This window comes from Hippopotamus amphibius, chromosome 3 (genome assembly GCF_030028045.1).
Source record: "Hippopotamus amphibius kiboko isolate mHipAmp2 chromosome 3, mHipAmp2.hap2, whole genome shotgun sequence".
In the NCBI taxonomy this organism is placed as follows: domain Eukaryota; kingdom Metazoa; phylum Chordata; class Mammalia; order Artiodactyla; family Hippopotamidae; genus Hippopotamus; species Hippopotamus amphibius.
Window position 1 is genome coordinate 8,679,564 of NC_080188.1, and position 13,029 is coordinate 8,692,592.

General features: G+C 39.0%; 1 pseudogene; it reads left to right on the forward strand.

Moving 5' to 3' along the window:
• The first annotated feature begins 2,589 nt into the window (after positions 1–2,589).
• Positions 2,590–12,809, forward strand: LOC130848079 (ran-binding protein 9-like; annotated as a pseudogene).
• The last annotated feature ends 220 nt before the right edge of the window (positions 12,810–13,029 follow it).

A 13,029-nucleotide genomic window follows, 5' to 3' on the forward strand; every position in this document is an offset into this window, starting at 1 on the left:
TAATAACTCTTAATGGAGTATAATCTGTAAAACACTGACTCACTATGCTGTACACCTGAAACTAATATAATATTGTAAATTATATCTTTGTCAATAAAAAATGAATAATTAAAGGAGCGTGTGCAGCTCATTCAATCTAACCACCCTCCCACTTATAATACAAGAACATCTGTAACATTCCTTGGTATCTTGTTTTGTTTTATTGACTTCCCACAGGACTTCAAATGAAACAAAGACGACTGATAACATTAACAAAAATATATCTTCTTTGTTGAGAAGCAAGATATAGTTAATGCCAGAAATATAAGTTGAGCTTGCATTTAGGGTTGACATGAATATCCCAGTGATAGATGAAACTATATTATTGTAGCATCTCTACTGGTGGTTAGAAGTCAGTACCAGGCATAGCAAAGAACTGGATAGCAGAAGTTAAGCAAAACCCATCATTTACCACCAAAGCTTTCATCTGTAAATAATACTTGGCTTAACACATGTCATGTGCTGAGAACTCTGGTAGATTTAAGGTTTATAAAGCAAAGCAAACTTCTAATATCAAGAAAATTACAGTCTTTGTGAAAAGACAATGCCCCTGAAATAATAAATGAATAAGTGCTTAATTATGGGGCATAGGCATGTTAATTGCAAGTATTTACATGAGTTAGAGACAGTTAATAAATTTAAGCAAATAAACAATACCTAAAGGCAGTAAATATCTGATAGAAAAATTAGGCATTCAAGTCATCAATTTATTCCCAACTATTTGGTTTACCGTTGCAGCAAAATCAAAGAATATAAAAAGGACATTGAATTGTTTTAATTCTTTTATTGGTTGCCTTAGGATTTATAATGTATGTCTCTAATTAAGCAGAGTGTATGTTCAAATAATATTATATACTTCACATGTAGTGTTAACCATTAGAACAGTGTATACCGAATTGTCTCTTCTCATCCTTTGTGCTATTGTTGTGTTTTACATTTACGTATGCTGTACATGCACAGCACTTTGCTGTTCTTTTTGCTTTCAACGGTCAGTTAAATTTTAATATAATTCAAATGAACAAAAAGTTTTATTTTACTTCATCTATTGCAATCCTGTGTTTGCTTAGATCCAGATTTCTGTGTGCTATCAGATTTCTTCTTCCTAAAGATTACTATCAGTTCTTGTAATGCAGATCTAGTGACAGTGTTCTCCATCTTGTTTACATGAGAGAGTCTTGATATTTCCTTCAGTTTTGAAAGGTGTTTTCACCAAGTTTAAATTTTGGTTTAAGAGTTTCTTTTAGCATTTTAAAGATGTCCTTCCATTGTCTGACTTTTTTGAAGAGTCTTTTATGTTTTCCACCTTTATTCTTCTATGTATAATATAGAATATTTTTGCTATGAGTATCTTTAATATTTTGTTTTTGTTTTTTAGCAATTTGAATAATATATCCACCCGAGTTTTTCTAAGCTGGTCTATAGTTTGCTTTATTACTTAAAAATGTAGACATTTCTCATTAATAGGTGCTGATCAACTTCATTCTTTTTTTATTGAAGTGTAGTTGCTTCACAACTTTGTGTTAGTTTCAGGTATACAGCAAAATGATTGTTATATATGTACATATATATTATAGTATAAATATTCTTTTTCAGATTCTTTTCTCTCATAGGTTATTACGAAATACTGAGTATAGTTCTCTGTGCTATACAATAGCACCTTGATGGTTACCTATTTTATCAGTAGTACTGTGTATATTTTAATCCCAAACTTCTAGTTTATCCCTCCCCACCTTTCCCCTTTAGTAACCATAAGTTTGTTTTCTATACCTGTAGGCCTATTTTTGTTTTGTATATAAGTTTATTTGCATCATTTTTTTAAGATTCCACATATAAATGATATCATATGATACTCATCTTTGTCTGGCTTATTTCATTTGGTATGATAATCTCTAGGTCCATCCATGTTGCTGCAAATGGCATTATTTCTTTTTTTAAAAAATAAAGTTTTTAATAGATTAAATGTGGTAAGTGTTGAAGGAAACAAAAGTAGAACAGGATGGGGAGCTGGAAGTGCTGAGGGTTGGTATGAGGGCACATCACAAAGCTAAATAGGGGTGCAAAGGCTTGAAGGTATAGGGCTTAGCAAATGACCTTATTTCATCCCTTTTTATGGGTGAGTTGTATTCCATTATATATATACCACATCTTCTTTATCCATTCATCTGTCAACGGACATGTAGGTTGCTTCCATGTCCTGGCTGTTGTAAATAGTGCTGCAATGAATGTTGGGGTACACGAAACCATGTTTGTAAGTTACATTGATGACAATATGCTGATTGGACCTAGTGAGCAAATAGAAACTACTCTAGACTTATTAGCAAGAGATGTGCATGTTAGAGGGGGGCAAATAAATATGACAAAGATTCAGAGGCTTTCTAACTTGGTGAAATTTCTAGGGGTCCAGTAGTGTGGTGCGTGCAGAGATAACCTTTTTAAGGAGAAGGATAATTTGTTGCAACTGGCTCCTCCTACCACCACAAAAGAGGTACTGTGCCTTGTTGGGTTTGGCAGGCAACATACTATTTCAGCCCATTTACTGAGTGATCCAAAATGCTGCTAGTTTTGATGGGGCCCAGAACAAGAGAAGATTCTGGAACAGGTCCACGCCACTGTGCAACTGCTCTGCCATTTGGGCCATTGGCTCAAGCAGATCCAATGGTGCCTGAAGTGGCAGCGGCCAGTAGGGAAGCTGTTCGGACACTCTGGCAGGTACTCATGGGTGACTTGGCAGCATAGGCTCTTAGGATTTGGGACTACAGCTCTACTATCCTCTATGAGTAACTACTGCCCTTTTGAGAAACAGCTCTCGGCCTTCTACAGGTCTTAGTAGAGATCGAACACTTGACCGTGGGCCACCAAGTTACCATTTGGCTTAAGCTGCTCACCATGAACCAGTGTCATCTGAAACACCAAGCTATAAAGTCAGTCATGCAAAGCAACACTTCTTCAGTCAGTTGGGACGATATATATGTGATTGGGTCCAAGCAGGCCCTGAAGGCACAAATAAGTTACATGAATAAGTGGACCAAATAGCCATGGTGCCCACTCCTGTTACACTGCCTTCTCTCTCTCAGCCTGCACCTTTGGCTTGATAAGGAGTTCCCTACAGTCTGTTGATAGAGGAAGAGAACACATGGATCTGGTTTACAGATGGCTTTTCATGGAGTGCAAGCACCACCTGAAAGTGGACAGCTGTGCAGACCCTTTCTGGGACATCCCTGAAAGGCAATTGTGAAGGGAAATTCTCCCAGGGAGCAGAACTCCGATCAATGCACCTGGTTGTTCATTTTGCTTGGAAGGGAAAAAAGATATGTCATTATATGCCAATTCAAAGGCTGTGGCTAACTATCTGGCTGTATGGTCAGAGATTTGGAAGGAAAAAGATTTGAAAATTGGTTTCAAGGACATTTGGGGAAGAGGTTATATAGATAGACCGCTATGAATGGGAAGAAAATTGAATATATTTTTGTCTCATGTGAATGCTCACCACAGGGTAATCTCAACAGAGGAGGATTTTAATAATCAAGTGGATAGGATGACCTGCCTTGTGGATGCTAATCAGCCTCTTTCTCTAGCCATCTCTATCGTCACCCAATGGGCTCATAAACCAAGTAGCCATGGTTGCAAGAACGAAATGCATGGGCTCAGCAACATGGACTTCCAGTCACTAAAACCAATCTGGCTGCAGACACTGCTGAGAGCCCAGTGTGCCAGCAGCAGAGACCAATGCTGAGTCCCTGATATGGCACCATTCCCCAGGTGATCAGCCAGCAGCTATCAGGTGGCAAGTTGATTACATTGGACTGTTTCCATCATGGAAGGGGCAGCATTTTGCTCTCACTGGACACTTATTCTGGATACAGATTTGCCTTTTTCTGCATGCAATGCTTCTGCTAAAACATTTCTGGACTTACAGAATGCATTATCCATCATTATGGTGTTCCAAGGAATTCTGATCAAAGAATTCACTTCATAGCAAATGAAGTGCAGCCATGGGTCTATGATCAGGGAATTCACTGGTCTTACCAAATTCCCCATAATCTTGAAACAAGCTGGCTTAGTGAAATGGTCGAATGGCATTTTGAAGACTCAGATACAGTTCCAACTAAGTGATAATATCTACCAGGGCTGGACAAGTTTCTCCAGAAGAAACCTGACTCAGTGTCCAATCTATGGTTCTCTTTCTCCCATAGCTACAATTCATGGGTTCAGGAATAGAGTGGAGGAAATAGGAGTGACACCACTCACCTCTAGTAATCCTCTAGCAAAATTTTTGCTTCCCATTCCCATGAGCTTAGATTCTGCTGGCCTAGAACCTTAGTACCAAAGGAAGGAGTGCTTCCACCAGGAGACACAGCAATGATCTATTGAAATAGAAGATAACCACATTAGAATCTTCATGCTTCTGAATGAACAGTAAAGAAGGGAGTTACATTGCTAGCTGGGGTGAATAATCCTGACTACCGAGGAGACGTTGGACCACTGCTCTACAATGGAGGGAAGGAGTGTCTGCATAAAGAAGATCCCTTAGAGTTTCTCTTAGTATTACCATGCTCTGTGGTTAAAGTCAATGGAAAGCTACAAAATCTAATCTAGGCAAGCCTGCAGATGGCCCAGAACCTGAGGAAATGAAGGTTTGGGTTCCCCAACCAGATAAAGAACAAGCTGAGGTGCTTGCTGAAGGCAAAGGAAATACAGAAGAAAGTAATTATGAATACCAGTTATAACCATGTGACTAGTTACAGAATCAAGCACTCTAATTGTCATGAGTATTTCCCCCTTAGATAGTAATGAATGTTTGTGTATGTGTATTTATATATATACATATTAAGCAAATACCTTTGTTTTCTTCCCTCTCTTATTCTCTTATCATGTAACATAGGATGTACTAAATTTACAGCATAGTATTTAAGTTACAAAAAATCAAAAATAAAATTGAATATCTCTCAGGGACTTTACCTCCTCTTCTGGGGAAGGACTTAGTGCCTTTTTGATTGTCTGTATAGTTGTGTCATGTTAGGCAGAATTATGACCTTTTTATTGCCTGCATTTGGAGATAAAGTATGATTTAAGGAGATGTCTATAGGAACCAAGTTGACCAGGGTTGGACTTGTGAAGTCTGATTTCATGCGTCAACTTGACTGGTCCACAGGCGTTCAGATATTTGGTCAAGCATCACTCTAAGCATTTCTGTGAGGTTGGTTTTTGACGAGACCAACATTGAAATCAGTAGACTGAGTAATGCAGATTGCCCTCCTTAATGTGGGAGGGCCTCATGCCATCAGCTGAAATCTTGATTAGAACAAAATGCTGAGCCTCCCATGAGTAGGAGATAATTCCTCCTGCCTGACTGCCTTGAACTGGGACATTGGGTTTTTCTTGCCTTTGAGCTTGAACTGAAATATCAGCTCTTCCTGTGTCTTGAGGCTGCCTGTCTCTGAATTGGAACTACATCATTGGCTTTCGTGGGTCTCCAGCTTACAGACTCACCTGCTGATATTAGGACTTTTCATCCTCCATAATTGCGTGACCTAATTCCTTATACTAAATCTCTCTCCCTCTCTTTATATATATATGTATATGTGTGTGTGTGTGTATGTATATACACACACACCTCCTATTGGTTCTGTTTCTCTGGAGACCCCTGAGTAATACAGGCAGACGTCTTGTGCAGGATAATAGATGCTGAGGTAAATAGATTTCATGCCTTGAAATGAGCATGCCTTTTCCTCTTCTAGGCCTTTAGTTATGGAAGTATGAGTCAACTTAGAAGTTAATCAGTATTTGGGCTGTTTTGTTGATCAGCATTTGGTTGGTTTTGTTGTTATGGTTACCCTCAGTGCATCACAGCCATCAAATTCCTAAGTGCTTCCTTATTTTCTGAGTGGTGGTAGGATATCCAGAAGGTTTTCCTCAATGTCGGCTGTACCCTCAGCTTTAAGTCTCCCCTTACTGCTGCACCTTTTCTTCTGTTCTTGTAACACTCCCAGTGGCATTCACCTGCTTTTTGATACTTAATGCTTATCAGCCTCGTTATGGCTGGTGGGGACTTTCTTGGCGCTAATGAAGCCTCAGTCTGGGGCAGGCACTGTGTCCTTGGATCTTGGGGATGTGATCAGATCAATGCTCCGATGCCTTCCCTGGCTATAGTTCTGGATTACTCGTCCCTCTCCCAGGCACTGAAGGGGTTTTCTGTTCCTTTCCCTCTTGCGGTGGGTCTTCACCATTGTCCTCAAGAGACAGTAATTTTTGCCCCTCTTGCAGAAGTTTAAGGCTCTTGTTCCACGGGGACACCAGAGAAGAAGAAGTTGGGTCGGATTTTTATTCCATACTGGTTGTTGTTTCCTTACATCTAGCTTGTACCATGGGGGACACTTTCTCAGGTTTCTTGTTTAATATGTTTGTAAAAACCTATTGAATGGGAGGATGGAAGGGGAAGGGTCTTCAAGAAGCTGAAAATTCCATTTATGTCTGCAGCCCCCACAGTTCAATATTCATTTGTTAACTAACATTTTGTCTTTACCAATTTATTAACAATTTTAGCTGAATTTTTTTTATTGGTGTCTCAGGTAAGCAAGTGCCTTGTCTCTTCCTGCTGGCGTCTGTGTATTCTAAAATTTTGGACGAGCTGTTTTCTCTGTGAACTCAGCTCTCAGGTGGGTTCAAGAAAAGCTATGATTCAGATATCCAGCCTCCTTTTTTGGTAAAGATGTAAGAGGTGTTCTTTCCAGCTTTTTACATTTCAGGCAGAAATTGGAACAATCTGCAGAATTGTTTTAGTCTTGTAAACACTCCTGACAGTGCTATGAGTTTCACTGTTTGAATTTAGTGCAGTGAAACAGTATAGTATAGAGCACAGAGCCCTGAGGTGGCACTTGTGTCTGGCCCCAAGACTGAGAGTAATATACAATATGTTCTCAAGCAAATCTTGTATTCTCTTTGGGTATCAGCTTACCTGATGTAGACTAGATATCTCTAAAGTCCTTTTTAGACTAATAAGAGTAATGAAATTTTTTTTGCCTAGGATATAAGTCAGTGTAGAAATGATCATTAGCAGATTGGTTAATGAGTATCTAGTTCCCAATTTAGAATTCTTCTAAAAAATCCTTTTTTTTTCCCCAAAAGTTCTTTCTTAGTCTATCATAATGTTTGATACTTCTAGTATTAAATTTTAATTTACCTGATTTACTACTTTAGGATAGTTTCGATTGTGGACAAGAGTAAAATACAAAATAACAGTAGGAGGAATTTAGCTATAATGTTAATAATGATTATAAAACAATATGCATCATATTTCATGCTTTTGCTGTATACTAAGTACCTTTTAAAGCATGCACTATATATTAGCTCATTTAATTCTCAAAGTAAATCTTATGTAGCAGACACTATCATTATTAATACCATTGTACAAAAGAAAAGACTGAGATTTTTCAAAGTGAAGTGACTGAAGGTATGTATTCTTTGACATCAGGATAATATTGTGGATTTTAAAACTACACAAGCAGATGAAATTTTCTGAACAATAAATAGAAAAAGGGAAGTGAATAGATTTAAAGTAAAACCCTTTCAAGACACTAACTTGATCAGATAAGAAGAAAGACTTTGTGCCAGTTATCTATTCATCCCAAAACATAGTGACTTAAGACAGCAATTTTAATTTGCTCACAGCTCTGTGGGCTTGCACTGAGCTGGGCTCAGGTGGGATGGCTTCTCTGCTTCGTGCCGTGCTGGCTGTGCTCTTCATAGTCTGGGGCATCAACTAGGATGTCTGAGATAATTTGGGCAGCGGGTCCTCTTTTCACACAAACTCTCTTCTTCTCAAGAGAGTCAAGCTTATTCACAAGATGGTATCATTGCAAGAAGTGTATGCTCTACGTGATGCCTCTTGAGGTCTATGGTAAAAAATTGTTCAGTTTCACATCTGCCAATGCTAGTAGTCAAAGCAAAACACAAATTAAGCCAGTAATCGAGGTAGAAAGGCAGACTTCTGTCTTAACATGAGGAGAGGCAGAGTCACATTTCAAAGGGGTATGCATGCAGAAATAAGAGCATTTTGGGTCATTTATTAGTCTACCATCATGTGTCCCATGTCCACAAATTACACATACTCCTCTCACGTGCTAAATATGCTTATGCCCATCTTGGAACCCCCAAATTCTCATCTAAATTTGTTATGAAAATGTCAAAGTTCAAAGTCCATAATCACATAAGCTGTATCAGATCTAGATGAAAATGAGACTCTTCGTGTGTGTCCCCCTGTGTGTAGACCTGTAAACAGAAATGAAAAGTTATCTGCTCCACACACATTCAGCATACAATACAGACATATGATGATGCAGTGATAATTCCCATTTATAAAAGGAAGACTGGAAAGGAGATAACACTCTAGACTATAGAAATTCTGAAACCTGGCAGAGTGCAAGTTACCCAGTTCTCTAACTTGAGGACAGTGGGCATTTCTTGATTAAGGTCCATTCTACTCCCTTGGCTTAGTCCCCTAGTTTAATAATTCTTTGAGGCTCTTGGCTCTGCCTATTTGCTGCTTGGATCTGTCCCCTGAGATGCCCTTCCTTTTATGTAAGAAATGGCCTGTGTTTGTCACTGAGTAGCTTTTTTAGCAGTTTCTTAGCCATAGAAACCTGGAAACCCAGAGGACCCTTTTCATGTTTAACTGTCTCAGTCTCTTTCGGTTCATGCTGCTACAGCTCCTTTAAATACTTTGTGGGTTTCCTGTGCATTATATTATAAAAGCAACTTCATTAGATAAAGGTCACAGAAAAAAAATTCTGATATAGTTCTCTCTATTTTGACATGCTGAAGACCCTTAAGAAGTACTTTTGTCTAAATGGGAAGATCTACTATACACCATCTTAAATCTTTCTGAGGTATTAGCAAAAGGTCCTACAGCCACATCCTCACTCTGATCTTTAGACTGAGGCTCTATCTTACTTTTAGAACCTTTTGTCTGTTTGAGACTAGAATTAAGTTAGAGCTTTATCTTCCAACCCAGAATGTCCTGGGCCTTTTATATGTTGTTAAAATTCAGCTTGTGGATTAGAACAGTTCCTTCTTTGCTCATTTCTCTCTTCTTGTCATGTGTTGCTAAGAGTGGCCAGTTAATACTTTTAACACTCTGCTTGCTAATATTCTAGCCAAATCCATAACTTCTTTAGGTACATATTCTTTTTTTCAAGTTTCTACAGGTGATAGTTTGATAATGGTTTGTCTACCCCATAAGAGACGTCACCCTTTTTCTAACCTGTTATAGAAGTTTTTCCACCATTTTTTATCTTTTCAATGAGTTTGTTAATGCTTTTCTCGCTGCCTTTTCAGCCTTCACCTACCTACTTGTTCTAAAACCGATGCCACCTGTATTATTAGAGCTTTGTTACAGCAGCATCCTACTTCTGGATGTAAATTGCTATATCAGTTAACTTTTACTACATAATAAATTACCACAAAACTTGGTGGTTTGAAACAGCAATCATTTATTTGCTCACAGATCTGTGGGTCAGCAACTCAGCTTGGGCTCTGTTGGGATAGCTCATCTGTGCTCCACACGATGCACCTGGGCCCACTCTTCTGTCTGGGACCTCAGCTGGGATGGCTGAGATGTTTGTAATGTCTGGAATAACTGGGCCTTCCTAACTAGAGCCTGGCTTGGGCTTTCTCTCATGTTGGCAGCATTCTATTAGTCAAAGCCATTTGCAAGGACATCCAGATTTAAAGGGTGGAGGGATAGACTCCAACTATTGTTAGGAGAAATGTCAAACTTCCATGGCAAAATGGTGTTCATACAGGAACGGAAAAAATTTGTAGCCAATTCTACAATTTACCAGACATTTATAACTGGAAGGCAGAGGAGTTTTAAGGGAGAGGCTTTTTTTTCCCTTGTTTTGTTTTTTGTTTTTTATTTTAAGGGAGGACTTTTTTTTAATAATGGAAGAAATTATTTAAAAGTATTCTTAGAGATTCAGCAAGGGGCCGAGAGTTTGGCAGAGTTAGAAAGTTCAGGCAATAGAGTAGATTAACTGTTGGAGCAAGTTTCTACAGGTTATTGTGGAAAATGGGATCCAAAGCATAGAACTGATTATCCTCTTTGGACAAAGGGAAGAGACTTCTTATATGAATCAGAAGGGAAAGAACAAAAATATGTATGTATGCAGCTAAATTTGGATGGGGAATTGATAGTTGAAGTAATTCTCCCCTGAACATGATTGGCTTTCTTGATGAGGTAAATGGTAATATAATTTGCTCATAGTTATGGAAATAGTGTCCTGAAGATGAGAGATAGAATAAACCTTGAGAAAGTGAGAGAGTTCATTGACTAGGGAAGAATTAAAGGGTTGTTGATTCATGTTGAGGGCCCAGGTGAGGGTGGAGACAAAAAATATGCAGTGGCAGCAATGAGGAGCTGCTAAAGGAAAGCCCTACAGGAAACAGCATGGTTAAGGTTCAGTTTTGAAAGATGATACTAGCAACTTTGTGGGAAATAAGCCACAGGGAGACCAGATCAGAAGTAGAAGCTCCTGGGTCTTAGTTTATAGAGCTATAACAAATTACCATAGACTCGTTGGCTTATAAACAATAGGAACTTATTTCTCACAGTTCTAGAGGTTGGAAGTTCAAGATCAGGATGCCAGCAGGTCAGGTTCTAGTGAGAATCCTCTCCCAGGTTGCAGACTACCAACTTCTTGTATCCACCCACGGTGCAAAGAGGGTGAGAAAGTTCTCTGGGACCCCTTTTATAAGGGCACTAACCCATCTATCTATCTGTCTATCTATCTATCTATCTATCTATCTATCTATCTATCTATCTATCATCTATCTATCTTCTTCCCTCATGATGTAATCACCTCCCAAAGGGCCCACCTCCTAACACCATCACTTTGGGAGTTAGTATTTCAACATATGGATTTTGAGGGGAAACAACCCTTCAGTCCTTTGCATCCTATCATGAGGCTGTTCCAGTTACTATTCCTGTATAATCAATTTCTCTCAAATGCAGTAGCCTAAAACAACCGTGGTAAAATATTCATGGATTCTGTGGGTCAGGAATGCATGAGGCATACAAAAGGGACAGCTTATTTATGTGTCATGGTGTCTCAGGTCTCAAGCTTTGAAAGCTGCAGGTGCTGCAGGTGCTGCAGGTGAACTGATGGCAGGGGGCTGAGATCACATGAAAGCTTGCTGACTCACGTGGCTGCTCCCCGCTGGGAGGAACAGAAGACTAGGACTGCCGACTCAAGCACCTATTTGTGGCTGTTCCGTGTGGTTTCTTTTCCTTGCAGTGTGGCTGCCTGAGGGTAGTTTGATTTCTAACATGGTGGCTTAGGGTTCCAAGTATGGTGTGTTTTAGGGAACAGGTGGGAGCTGAATCACACTTGATGATCCAGCTCTGGAAGTTGCATAGAGTTACTTCCACAGCATCCTATTGCTTATAAGCAAGTCACACAACCACACAAGTTCAGGCAAAGGGGAAAGAGTCTGCCCCTCTTGATGAGGAAGCCGCAAGATTCTAGAAGAGCATGTGAGATGGAGCTCTTGCAGCCATCTTTGGAAAATACAATCAGTCATAGAAGCTTTATTGTCATCTGAGTAAACAGAGTCAAATCTTGGAATTGAAATAATAATTTCAGAGATGGAGAGAGAGAGGCTTGGGTTTGTAAAATGAGCTATCTATGTAATCAACAGAACTGACTCTATCTCCTAAATCTTCTTCCTCACTACGAACGTTGCAGGACACAGATGTAAGGCCAAAAATGCTTACTCGCTAAAACGATGTCTCAATATCTTCACTTCTCTACTTAACCAAGACTTATAGTATTGGTTTCCACTCACTGTGTATAGCATTGTAGAGGCTTACAAAGAAAGAGAAGTTATGGTCCCTTTACCAGGGATACACAGAAGCTATTAAGATATATGGGGCTCAAGTACCTGAGAGAAAAAATCTTACATATATACAAACTCATTTTTAAAATGGATTGTAATTACAATCTTTTATAATGATGTACATAAAGCATTGCTAAAGGAAAAGAAAATTTGAGTATTTGAAGAGAAAACTAACACACCAGGTTGGGGAAATGCAAAATATTTGGGTAAAATGTATTTTTCTGGTTTTGAAAAACTTGTAGTAATGGTGTAATATCAAATAAAGCACATCAATCACATTGCCATAGTAAACACCAGTCATCCAATTTGAATGTACCAGAACTGAACAATATAAACATGTCAAGATCACAACAAGTTAATCACTTCACCAGTAATGATGTAGACATGGAAACAGATCACCACTCCAGTGGAGTTGGAGAAACTTCATCCAATGGTTTCCTAAATGGTAGCTCTAAACGTGACCATGGAATGGAGGATTGTGACACCAAAATGGAAGTTGATTCAAGCCAGTTAAGACCCCAGCTGTGTGGAGGAAGTCAAGCCACCATAAGAAGAATGATTCACTTTGTAAGAGAGCTATAAGCAATGAGTGAACAGCTGAGAGAACGTGGCAAGAACACATAAATTAAAAAAATGTTGGAGGATGCATTCAGTTTACTAGCCTATTCAGATCCTTGGAACAGCCCAGTTGGAAATCAACTTGACCCAATTCAGAGAGAACCTGTGCTCTTAACAGTGCAATATTTGAAACCCACAATCTGACAAAGCAACCTCCGCTTGCCCTAGCCATGGGACAGGCCACACAGTGTCTAGGACTGATGGCTCGATCAGGAATTGGATCCTGTGCTTTTGCCACAGTGGACGACTACCTATATTAGCTACGCATTGATGAAGCTCACACTTATATCGTGGCATATAGAAAACATGGAAGTAGACCAGCTCTGCTGATTTGAAATTTAGATTTTTTAAATTATGTACCAGGGACAGGTTTTTATCGCTTTACATTGCTTCCTAGTTTATGGTATGATGCAAATGATTTTCTAACTTAGTGTTAGGAGAAATTATTTTCCATCTTTAACCTCTTAGTTGCCTAAGAGT